The 12904-nt window shown below is 47.0% G+C and overlaps 1 long non-coding RNA gene across 8 annotated transcripts in view; it reads right to left on the reverse strand.

The window, feature by feature from the left end:
* The window catches only part of LOC135069678 (uncharacterized), a 100645-nt gene that overhangs the window by 31731 nt on the left and 56010 nt on the right, over positions 1 to 12904 (reverse strand). For 5 of the 8 annotated variants that reach the window (XR_010255866.1, XR_010255884.1, XR_010255860.1 and 2 more), the window contains exon 2: positions 6874 to 7030. The exons of the other annotated variants lie outside the window; for them this stretch is intronic. This is a non-coding gene — a long non-coding RNA (uncharacterized LOC135069678). The remainder of the gene's footprint in view (positions 1 to 6873; positions 7031 to 12904) is intronic. 8 annotated transcript variants of the gene reach the window in all.

The following is a 12904-nucleotide window of genomic DNA, read 5'->3' on the forward strand; positions in this document are numbered from 1 at the left end:
AAAGTTGGATCCTGTAATAGGACCCCATCTACCCAGTAAACCTTTACATATATATAGGAGAGCTCCCAGTATTAAATCACAATTAGTCAAAAGTATACATCCGGAAGTTAAAAGGCCAGGATATAATAGATCTAAAGGCTTTTATAGATGTAGTGACTGTATAGGGTGTCGCAATATCAGTGGGGGTTCCACATCTAAACATGAAACAATGAAGATAAATGATAAAGACTGTAAAATCATGGAATTTATCACATGTAATACTGCCAATGTGGTCTATGCGATAGTTTGTGACTGCAATAAGGTGTATATTGGACGAACAACCAGACCTTTAAAGGTCAGACTGGGGGAGCATTTAAGAAACATTCGTAAGGGCCTGGAGACACACTCCCTGTCTGCACACTTTAAATTGGTGCATAAGTGCTCAACAGGCCACATTAAAAGTTTTTTTGGGATCAAACATATCAAACCCACTGAGAGGGACAAGAATGTGGCGGCCCGCTTAGCACAAACTGAAATGAAATTTATTTATACATATAAAACTCTGGCACCAATGGGGTTAAACCAGGATTTTGAAATTAAATGGTTTTTATGAGGTTTTTTATTTCCATTAGATTCATGTAGGGTTTTTTTTGCTTTTTTATTGTTTTTAAGTTGTGTAAATATGCCCTTCCTGTATTTTCCTGGGTATGGACAGTAAAACATAATTTTTATTGTAGATGGAACGGCAGGTGTAATAGAAATTAAATTTGGAATTCTTGCAATATAATGCCGTTGAACTGAGAAATGGACCGGAAGTGGGGCATATGCAACTGCGTCGAAGGACGGAAGTCGCGAGGCAGCCATCTTGTGTGAGGCATACGAACGGAGGAGACCTTGAGCGGGACACATGTCACATCCGAGGAGGATGATCATTGCCGGACCGGATTTGGATTGATTACATCAAGGACTCACCTGTCCGCATGAGGAATCGAGCGGCAGGAAGTGGACTCATGTTATTCCCGTATCTGATGTCACTTCCGTTTTCTCTGTTTGCATACTTATGCCCGGGACTATGAATTCGCATATCTTTTTTAGGTACACACATGAGTAATGATATACTATTATACATACTCCAGGACATTGCCCTGCAGTTCACACACCTGTGTCCCATACATAATTAGGATAGTATAAAAGTTAAGTTAGAATGAGGTCTCTCATACCTTGACAAAGACCCTGGAACGGGCCGAAACGCGTCGGTGGAGAGATCTATTTTGGATGAATATACCCGTGGGAGACCAGGAGGAGATCAGATTAACGGGGCCCCGTTCTGTCTGTATACCATCTTTTTCCCCTCCGACCCTCCAGGGTATGATCACCATTGTTTTTACCAGTGTTTGTTTGTTTTAATAAATCATACTTTTACTCCAAACCTTCCTTTCCTTGGTTCTCATTTTGGGAGAAATTGAGCCAAAGGCTGGAGACTAGGAGTGAATTTTAAAGACCCACCCTACAGGCCTGTGATATATTCATCTGACCGTGAGTGCTTTGCATAGGGGGCAACCCCGGCATTCTTCTTCACTTGGTGACGGTGTATTCGATCAGGGAGTTGTTTTTTTTGATTATGAATGCTTCTTGACTTCCACACTTGTGTAAGTGTACTGGTAAGGGGAGAGTGTTCCCCGTTAAATTGAACGTCTTGCAAATAGGATTTACATCACTACATTGTTTTCTGATATGCTGATTTACTATTTAGTTGTGTAAGTGAATTGGAAGGGGGAAGTTCCCCCAACACTTAACCGACTGGGCATACGTTTTTCATGGGAAGGGGGAGTGATACTCTTTATTGTTTGGAAGTAATACACGAGGAGTGCGGTGCATATTTGTCTTCTCTTGCATGTACAAGAACTTCCCATGAACAATTCAGAAGAGAGAAACTTCAAGACGCTTCTTATCATTAACATCAAGGGAAGTGTTCCATTGTGAGCGCCCAGGCGCTGTATTTTGTACTGCTGTTGCATTGTGGTAATGAAGGTTGCCCACTGCAAACCACAGGTACTGCTGATGAGATACCGCAATAGGAATATGTAGGTAGGCATCCTGTATGTTCAGGGAGACCATATAGTCCCCAGGCTCCATGGCCAGACAATAGAGTGCAGCGTTTCCATACGGAACTTGGAAAGTTGCACATGCTTGTTCAAAGACTTCAGATTGAGAATGGGCCGCGAGGACCCGTTCGGTTTCGGGACTAGAAACAGCGGTGAATAGAACCCCTTGCCCCTCTGAGTCCGAGGCACCTGTACCACCACTCCTGTGCTTTTGCCGACCCAGAGGCACATCTGTTAGGCAAAATCGATGAGGGGGGCGATTCTTGAAGGGTATGGCGTAACCTCGAGCAACGACTTCCCTCACCCAGGTATCCGAAGTGGTCTTCAACCATTCCTGGGTAAAACCTAGAAGTCGGCCCCCCACCCTGGGATCCCCAGAGGAAGGCCCACCCCGTCATGCGGCCGGCTTATCAGTTTTTGAAGCTGGCTGACGGGTGGCCCAAGCACGCTTCGGTCTGGGCTTGGCAGGCCTGGAAGCACGGGATTGCTTTGGGTACGCCTGACCTTTTGCTTTACCTGGAGTATGAAAGGGCCGAGGGAAAGTACTTTTAGCCTTCTGTGTGGAAGGAGCTGTACTAGGCAGGCAGGCTGTTTTAACAGTAGCCAGGTCAGCCACAATCTTATTGAGGTCTTTTCCAAAGAGAATGTCTCCCTTGAAAGGAAGTACCTCCAGGATTTTTCTGGAATCCAAATCCACCGACCAGGATCTCAACCAAAGGATACGTCTGGCCAAAACAGATACAGTAGCAGCCTTGGCCGTGAGCACCCCAGCATCGGAGGCCGCCTCCTTAAGGTACAGAGTGTCACGGTTCGGGTAACTGGTCGTCATTTCTTACCAGTCAAGTGTCTTCTAAGGTTGGCTCTGTGTTCCAGGGTCGGGTCCTAGCTGTGTTGCTGATGTATGTATTCTGCATCGCTTCACTGTTGGCCCATAGCACTGGTACAGTGTACTTCCCAGTATACTTGTCAGGTCTCATTCCGCCTCGACCGCTGCAGCCGTGCCTGTGCTTTCAGTGTGCAGAGAGCTGGGTATGACGTCTCATGCTCACTGCGGTCTCTGTCACTGTCCCTGTGGCCTTGCTGCGCGGGTGAACAGGTGTGGCGTCTCCTGCCCGCCGCGATCTCCGTTGCCGCCGGTCCTGTGCCCTCAGTGTGCAGAGAGCTGGGTATGACGTCTTCTGTCCACTGCGGTCTGGCTATGCAAATGGATCAGTGTGGCGTCTTCTGCCCGCTGCGCCCTCCGCCACCATTACTGTTGTTCTCCACGTGTTTTTCCCCAAGCTGACTTTCCCTACAAGTAGTAACATGGGCACAGCAATGTTGCTTTTGGTCACATGCTGTTGTTTCCTCCAATCAACTGCGCCACAGAACTCTGATTAATTGCTTAGCCAATGCCTGCATCCCAGCAGGTATAAATATCCTGTTTCTGTGCTGGAGGATTGTCAGTGCTTCAATTGTCATTCCAGTGATACCAGTCTCTCCTCATTGTGGTTGTTCCTGTCTGCAAAACTCCACTAGAGACTTGCACCAGTTCTATTCCTCATGGTGCAGCCTGACTCCGCAATCTATCATCATTGCACCCTACGTCTGGCAGATTACTCAACACCGGCTTCCAGCATTCCAGCGGTGCCCTGTCTCTGTTCTCTGGTAATCTGCCCTCTCAAGCATCACCAGTATATGCTCCCAAGCATCACCTGTATATGCTCTCAAGCATCACCTGTATATGCTCTCAAGCATCACCAGTATATGCTCCAAAGCATCACCTGTATATGCTCTCAAGCATCACCAGTATATGCTCCCAAGCATCATCTGTATATGCTCCCGAGCATCATCTGTATATGCTCCCGAGCATCACCTGTATATACCTTCGCTCCCTAGCTACATTAGTGCACTCCAGCACTACTAACACAGCTCATCTGTTGGACCAGTCCCATCTGGTAAACCCTGACAGTTTACACAGTCACCAGCTTCTGTGTCCAAGTCACCACTCAGTGCATTGGTGTTGGTAAGGACATACCACCTCCAGGTCCTTTAAGACTGTTTCCTAAATTGTACCACACCTAGAGACTTCCTACTGCACTTAAGGAACTGTGACTTGTTGTCTGTTGAATTCCATACTGCAACTGCCAATATACCTGTGAGCTGTGTTCTTAATAAAACCCTTGAACATATTCTGTTTGTCGTGGTCAAGCCTTCGGGCACTGGTACTGCAAGTCCACACGCATGTCCAGGAGTCCTATCTTACCTCCCAGGTTTAAGTATACCTCAGCCCCTACAACTGAGGCTTCCCGTAGTCAGCACCAGCCCTCAGTTGTGACACAGATAAACCGTGGCAATATATAAGAGACATTGTTGAGCATGCTCAGATGCATCAGAAGGCAGTTCCGCCTCGAGATCCTGAGCCCACGCCTCAACAGCTTCAGCAGCCCAAGTCGCTGCAATAGTTGGCCTTTGAACAGCCCCAGACAGGGTATAAATCGCTTTTAAACAGCCCTCCACTCGACGATCCATCGGTTCCTTCAGAGAGGTGACGGTAGTTACTAGCAGGGCAGAGGAAACAACCATAAGCGCCACATGAGAATCTACAGGCGGAGGGGTTTCCCAATTTTTACACACCTCTGCAGAGAGAGGATAGCGAGCCAACAGTCTCTTATTCGGTGTAAACTTTGTCCCCGGATTTTCCCAGGATTCAATCAGGTGTTTAGAGTAGGGTGAGACCTGCTTAACCACCTTCTTACGCTTAAACCTTAAAATCAGGTTTCTTGGAGACAGTCTCAGGCTCAGAATCATCAGCCGACTGAAGAATGAGCCGTATCGCCTCAATCAAATCCGAGACATCCACAGACGATTTCCCCTCCCCATGTGAAACATCAGCGTCAGTGTCTGAGGGGTCAGTATAAGCACCGTCCTCCTCGGAGGACGTGTCAGTTAAGGCCGCGGATCGGGAGGAGGTAATGGCCCTTTTAGAAGACGACTTAGTCTTATGTGGGCGAGAGTGACCCTTAGATTTGGACATGGATCGGTTCAAATGATGTAACTGAGTGTAAAGCTGAACTGCCCATGGCGGGTTCACAGCGAGGACCATAATCTGTGGTAGCGGCACAGGTGGTCCCACAGGGGGCGTCAATTTAGTTACAAGTGTATTTAACAATGTGGAAAAAGTAGCCCAAGGTGGTTCTTGTGATGCCCCGAGTGCTACCGACCCACTGGGGGGCAAGGAAGCCCCTGAACCTGAACTCTCAGCTGCTAAATTATCCTCCATTCCGTCAGTGGCCTCACTACCACGCAGTGTGGGAGAGGCCCCAATGTCGTTGCCACGTGCAGCAGACATAACAATGTGCACAGTAATGGGCAACCCGGTACAAAAAGTTATTTTATTATTATTATTTTTTTATTTTTTTTAGCAGCACTATACCTAGTAAGAACTCTCAGAGGAACAGCCGAAGCTGGCACAGACCGAGGGTTCAATAGGAATAGAACATATGGTGACTATAATTCACAAGTAAAAAATACTCCAGTAGCATATCTTGTGAAACAAACCTATATTATCAGAGAAAACCTGAAACACTTGGCCCCCACAGGTATAGTAATATAGGAATAGCACGCTGAGTGAAATACCCTGCAATAAGGCAACCACACAGCAGCTACATGCACACACACGTATATAGTCACAAACGTACCATGCAGAAATGATGTACCATAAACTGCACTGGACTAGCAATACAAAGTAATACTCAGTATGGCTATATGTGATAATAATAGATATAACAAACGCAGTAAGCACTGGATGTATATCACAGGGTGTTTGTACCACACAACCCTGACAGTATGCACTCTTTCTTAACTAGCACAGTCGCAGTGACAGGTAGAATACTCAAGTGTCCTGTAGGAAGCACAGCACTGGCAGTCAGGCGGTTCCACAGAGGAGGATTTGCCCTAGCAGTCCTAGAAACAGCTCAGCTCAATCTGTGATGGCCGCTGGTCAGGAGTGAGGGAGAGATATGCAGCTCCAGGGTGGGAACATTGCAGAAATGGCGCCCTGGGGCTGGGGGGAGGGGCCTCAGGACCGGCCTGTTCCCCCTGCTGGCATTCCCAGTAAAAGAAGCGGGGGTGGGGGTGGGGGGGTAATGGTACAACGTCCCCCCTGACCTGTGCCCCTATAGAAACACCCTGGTGGCTAGTGGAATATCAGCCCAGTAATGTGTCCCTGCCAGCACGCGCGCAGCCTCCCTCCTACGGGCGCGCGGGATTGCGGTGCAAAGTGCGGCACAGAAGCCCCTTACCTCCCCCTTGTCAGCGGCCCCGCGATCCGGGAGATGGCGGCGTGTGTGTGACTCACATGACAGAGGAAAAAAGCCGGTGCCTCAGCTGTAGTGACCCGGCAACCGCGGCGCGGGAGTATACAGCGCCGCTGGGGGTGATGCAGCCCTCGGTAGAATCCTCTTCTGTCTTTAAAGTTAAAGCTAAGAATAGGCTGCCTGAAGCAGCCCCCTGTTAAGTGACCTGCTACTGCAGGCACCAACTACAAATTGAGCTCACTGGCATGGAGGCGGGGTTATAGAGGAGGCGGCGCTGTGCATCTTGGGAACAGTCTAAAACTTTGAGCCTGTTGGTGCTTCGGATCAAGATCCTACTCTACACCCCCGATGTTATTCCTTGTGGAGCCCAGTGTACCCCGCAGCAGAAAGTACAGTATATTTTGCCGACAGAGGCACCCTCAGTCACTTGCAGGACAGCAGTTCAAGCTCTGACAACAGTAGTACTATAAGAGGAAAGTCATGAAACTCACCATGTGGGCACCACTAGTCACCAGCTGCAGAGCACCTGTCCCCCGACACAGCTCCACCTCAATTTGCTGACTGCTCGGCAGACCGAGTGAAAGGAAGTACGGATGGAAGGGGCAGGGTTTTGGGAACAGGAGGACATCCTCACTGCAGTGCAGCCCACTGGGATGGGGAAGAACACAACCAATCAGCATCAGCGGAGCCGGCCAATGCAGAAATCAGCGTGGCAGTAACAATGTGAACGACTGTCTGGCACTGGTAGGCAATGTGTAGTATTATGGTATTCACTGCAGAATGTTGGGTCCAAAGCTAAATGCAAGCTCTGCGCTGGCGCCCAGGGTACATACTCTACTCGTCCCGGCAGCTGTCTGATCACTGACAGCATGCCGGGAATAATCAGCCAGCTCAGCGCTTTCAGTACGCCAATATTCATTCTGCCCTGTCGGTGGACCCCCTGAGACCCGCCGGGCCCTAAGTGGCTGCTTAGGTTGTCTATCGGTAAATCCACCTCTGCCAGGGTTACCATTGTTTTATTTTTATATTCTCGGTTAGGGGGTGTAGCCAAAACGGAAGTAGGGTTAGAACCAATTATATGTCATAAGAGCTCCATAAGCCCTTTTATATACTATCTGATCCACATAACTCTATATATGCCATCAGACCCATCCTACACATGCCACTTTATATGACATATGAGAACCCCGTTATGCTAACATAACATACCTTCGCTGGCTTGGCTTACTATGTGAGGGCAACAGTATACAGTCTACTAATAGGGGAGGGGAACAGAGCAAACAGTGTAAAAAGTGTTTTACTGAATATTCACAAAACTTTTGAAAATAAATTTGCATAAATAATAATGATAATAGTGCTTTACATTTGCATTTACAGCACAAAATACAAAATAAGCTTAACAACAAAGAGAACTAATGTGGTTACATTCTAGACGATACGCGGCATGAGTGATATTGTCAGAGTTTCCCCTTTACATCCCGGGCAAACGAGGCAATGCATACATACTAGAGATGTGCTGCGGGCACTTTTCGTGTTTTGTGATTTGGTTTTGGTTCTGGTTCCATCCTCGTGTTTTGGATCTGGATTGGTTTTGCCAAAACCACCCTTTCGTGTTTTGGATGATTTAAAAAACAAAAAACAAAAAAAAACAACTAAAATCACGGAATTGTGGGGTAATTTTGATCCTACGGTATTATTAACCTCAATAACACTAATTGTCACTCATTTCCAGTCTATTCTGAACACCTCACAATATTGTTTTTAGGCCAAAAGGTTGCACCGAGGTGGCTCTATGACTAAGCTAAGCGACACAAGTGTGCGGCACAAACACCTGGCCCATCTAGGAGTGGCACTGCAGTTGCAGACAGAATGGCACTTAAAAAAACTAGGCCCCAAACAGCACATCATGCAAAGAAGAAAAGAAGGTGCAATGAGGTAGCTGTATGACTAAGCTAAGCGACATAGGTGTGCGGCACAAACAACATGGGACGTGCTGGAATTTGCCCAGATGTAATACACGCACAATATTGGTGGCACATGAAAGCGTACCCCTATACCACACACACGGCAAAGCCTGCAAAATTATTTTGGATAATAATAACCCTTTTATTTGGAGCTATTATAATAATATGCAGCACAGGCGAGCGTACCCCTACACCACTCAGGGCAAACCCTGTAAAAATTATATTTGGATTAAATGTTAATAACCCCTTTATTTGGAGTAAATAATATACAGCACAGGACACTACCACTGGTCTGATGCAGGACAACACAGCGACACTGTAAGGTACTTATTATACAGCAGCACTGGTCATATGGCAGCAGAGGATACCACCACTGTGATTGCTCACTGGACTGAATGATGCACATGACACTACCACTGGTCTGATGCAGGACAACACAGCAACACTGTAAGGGACTTATTATACAGCAGCACTGGACATATGGCAGCAGAGGACACCATCACTGTGACTGTTCACTGGACTGACTGATGCACAGGACACTACCACTGGTCTGATGCAGGACAACACAGCAACACTGTAAGGGACTTATTATACAGCAGCACTGGACATATGGCAGCAGAGGACACCATCACTGTGACTGTTCACTGGACTGACTGATGCACAGGACACTACCACTGGTCTGATGCAGGACAACACAGCAACACTGTAAGGGACTTATACAACAGCACTGGACATATGGCAGCAGAGGACACCACCACTGTGACTGGTCACTGGACTGACTGAGTCACAGGACACTACCACTGGTCTGATGCAGGACAACACGGAGACACTGTAAGGGACTTATTATACTGCAGCACTGGACATATGGCAGCAGAGGACACCACCACTGTGACTGGTCACTGGACTGACTGATGCACAGGAAACTACCACTGGTCTGATTCAGGACAACACAGCGACAGTGTAAGGGACTTCTTATACAGCGGCACTAGACATATGGCAGCAGAGGACAGGGAAACCACCACTGGACTGATGCAGGATAACACAGCATCACTGCAATGGACTGGACTTACACAGCAGCACTGGACATATGGCAGCAGAGGACACCACCACTGTGACTGGACTGATGCAGCACAAGACAACACCATTGGACTGATGCAGCACAAGACAGCACCACTGAACTGATGCAGGACACTGAGGACGGAGACACGTCCTCTCTCTACACTCTCCAATGCCGGAGTGAAAATGGCGGCGATGCGCGGCTCCTTATATGGAATCCAAACCCTGCGAGAATCCAACAGCGGAATGATGATGCTTTGCCTCGTTCTGGTTTCCGAGTCAGGTGGTAAAACCCGAGCCGGGCTCGGGTAGTGAAGTCCGGTAGGGTTTGGTTCTCAGGGAACCGAACCCGCTCATTTCTAATACATACTAAACTATATCACTGACGTCATCCTGCCGCTGTCCTGTAAACGCATCGTCAACAACAGTCAAAATTGATCTGCATGTACAGACGACAGAAGCCCTCATAAACGACCCATTGGAGCGCACATATTGTGCGTACACACTGGACGATATTACAAACGATATCGCTCAAAAGCCAATTTTGACTTGCTGAAACAAACAATGAAGGACATAAATTGGGAAATTGTGTTTCATGGTAAGAATACGGCTGAAATGTGGGATGTTTTTACAACTGAGCTCAATAAGTACACTCATTTGTTCATTCCCAAGGTTAACAAAAACAGGAGTAGTAAATTCAAGCCAAAGTGGCTTAATAAGAAGGTCAAGGAACAAATGGATAAAAAGAGGAGAGCTTTCAAAGCATTTAAGTCTCACGGGAAGGCGGAATCTTTCCAATTCTACAGGGAATGTAACAAAAAATGTAAAAAAGAAACCAGAGCAGCCAAAATAGAAAACGAAAAACAAATAGCAAAGGAGAGCAAAACAAACACCCAAAAGTTATTTAAGTATATAAACGGTAAAAGGCTAAAAAATTAGAATATTTGACAACCAAAGGGCGAGCTAGATGTCTTGATTAATGACGATAGGGAAAAGCAGATTTATTGAATAAATTATTTTCATCAGTATTCACGAGAGAGGACTGGTTGACGGGAGAACGGCACGACATAAGCGTTAATGGCGACCCTTTGCTAAGTACTTGGTTAAACGAGAAAGTGGTCCAAGAGAGATTAAGTAAAATTAAGATAAATAAATCTCCTGGGCCAGATGTACTACACCCCAGAGTTCTTATGGAACTTAACTCAGAGCTATCGAGGCCCCTATATTTGATTTTCAGTGAGTCAATTACATCAGGAATGATACCAAAGGACTGGCGCACAGCAGAGGTAGTCCCAATATTTAAAAATAGGATTTTAATTACCTACCGGTAAATCCTTTTCTCGTAGTCCGCAGAGGATGCTGGGCGCCCAGACCAAGTAGCCGCTCGGCAAAGCTGCAAAGCCGAGACACCGCGGGCAGCCGCCCAGGAAGACCCCACTTTACGAGTAGAGTGGGCCTTAACAGATGTTGGACACGGCAATCCTGCCGTAGAATATGCATGCTGAATAGTAAACCTGATCCAGCGAGAAATCGTCTGCTTAGAAGCAGGACACCCAAGTTTCTTGGGATCATACAGGACAAACAGAGTCCGATTTTCTGTGACGAGCAGTCCTCTTCACATAGATTTTCAGAGCCCTTACAACATCCAAGGACTTTGATGAAACTGAGGAGTCAGTAGCAACTGGCACAATAGGTTGGTTGATATGAAATGCCAACACAACCTTCGGAAGGAACTGCTGACGTGTCCAGAGCTCAGCTCTATCCTCATGGAAGATCAAGTAGGGGCTCTTACAAGACAAAGCCCCAAACTCCGACACACGTCTAGCAAAAGCTAATGCCAACAAAATGACAGCCTTCCATGTTAGAAATTTTACCTCAAGGCGGCACAAAGGGAGGCTGGATGTGCAGAACCCCTTTCAGAAAAGTCTGAACCTCAGGATGGGAAGCCAACTGTTTCTGGAAGAAAATAGACAGGGCCGAAATCTGGACCTTTACGGATCTCAAGCGCAGGCCCATATCCACACCTGCTTGCAGGAAGAGGAGAAACCGTCCCAGTTGAAACTCCACCGTAGGAAATTTCTTGGACTCACACCAAGACACATATTTTTTCCAAATATGATGGTAACGTTTATACGTTACTAGTGATGTGCACCGGAAATTTTTCGGGTTTTGTGTTTTGGTTTCGGTTCCGCGGCCGTGTTTTGGATTCGGACGCGTTTTGGCAAAACCTCACCGAAATTTTTTTGTCGGATTCGGGTGTGTTTTGGATTCGGGTGTTTTTTTCAAAAAACCCTAAAAAACAGCTTAAATCATAAAATTTGGGGGTCATTTTGATCCCAAAGTATTATTAACCTCAATAACCATAATTTCCACTCATTTTCAGTCTATTCTGAACACCTCACACCTCACAATATTATTTTTAGTCCTAAAATTTGCACCGAGGTCGCTGGATGGCTAAGCTAAGCGACACAAGTGGCCGACACAAACACCTGGCCCATCTAGGAGTGACACTGCAGTGTCAGGCAGGATGGCACTTCAAAAAAATTGTCCCCAAACAGCACATGATGCAAAGAAAAAAAGAGGCGCAATGAGGTAGCTGTGTGACTAAGCTAAGCGACCCAAGTGGCCGACACAAACACCTGGCCATCTAGGAGTGGCACTGCAGTGTCAGGCAGGATGGCCCTTCAAAAAAATACTCCCCAAACAGCACATGATGCAAAGAAAAAAAGAGGCGCACCAAGGTCGCTGTGTGACTAAGCTAAGCGACACAAGTGGCCGACACAAACACCTGGCCCATCTAGGAGTGGCACTGCAGTGTCAGGCAGGATGGCCCTTCAAAAAAATACTCCCCAAACAGCACATGATGCAAAGAAAAATGAAAGAAAAAAGAGGTGCAAGATGGAATTGTCCTTGGGCCCTCCCACCCACCCTTATGTTGTATAAACAGGACATGCACACTTTAACGAACCCATCATTTCAGTGACAGGGTCTGCCACACGACTGTGACTGAAATGACTGGTTGGTTTGGGCCCCCACCAAAAAAGAAGCAATTAATCTCTCCTTGCACAAACTGGCTCTACAGAGGCAAGATGTCCACCTCCTCCTCATCGTCCGATTCCTCACCCCTTTCACTGTGTACATCCCCCTCCTCACAGATTATTAATTCGTCCCCACTGGAATCCACCATCTCAGGTCCCCGTGCACTTTCTGGAGGCAATTGCTGCTGGTGAATGTCTCCACGGAGGAATTGATTATAATTCATTTTAATGAACATCATCTTCTCCACAATTTCTGGAAGTAACCTCGTACGCCGATTGCTGACAAGGTGAGCGGCTGCACTAAACACTCTTTCGGAGTACATACTGGAGGGAGGGCAACTTAGGTAGAATAAAGCCAGCTTGTGCAAGGGCCTCCAAATTGCCTCTTTTTCCTGCCAGTATACGTACGGACTGTCTGACGTGCCTACTTGGATGCGGTCACTCATATAATCCTCCACCATTCT

This window comes from Pseudophryne corroboree, chromosome 1 (assembly GCF_028390025.1).
Source record: "Pseudophryne corroboree isolate aPseCor3 chromosome 1, aPseCor3.hap2, whole genome shotgun sequence".
NCBI classification, from domain to species: domain Eukaryota; kingdom Metazoa; phylum Chordata; class Amphibia; order Anura; family Myobatrachidae; genus Pseudophryne; species Pseudophryne corroboree.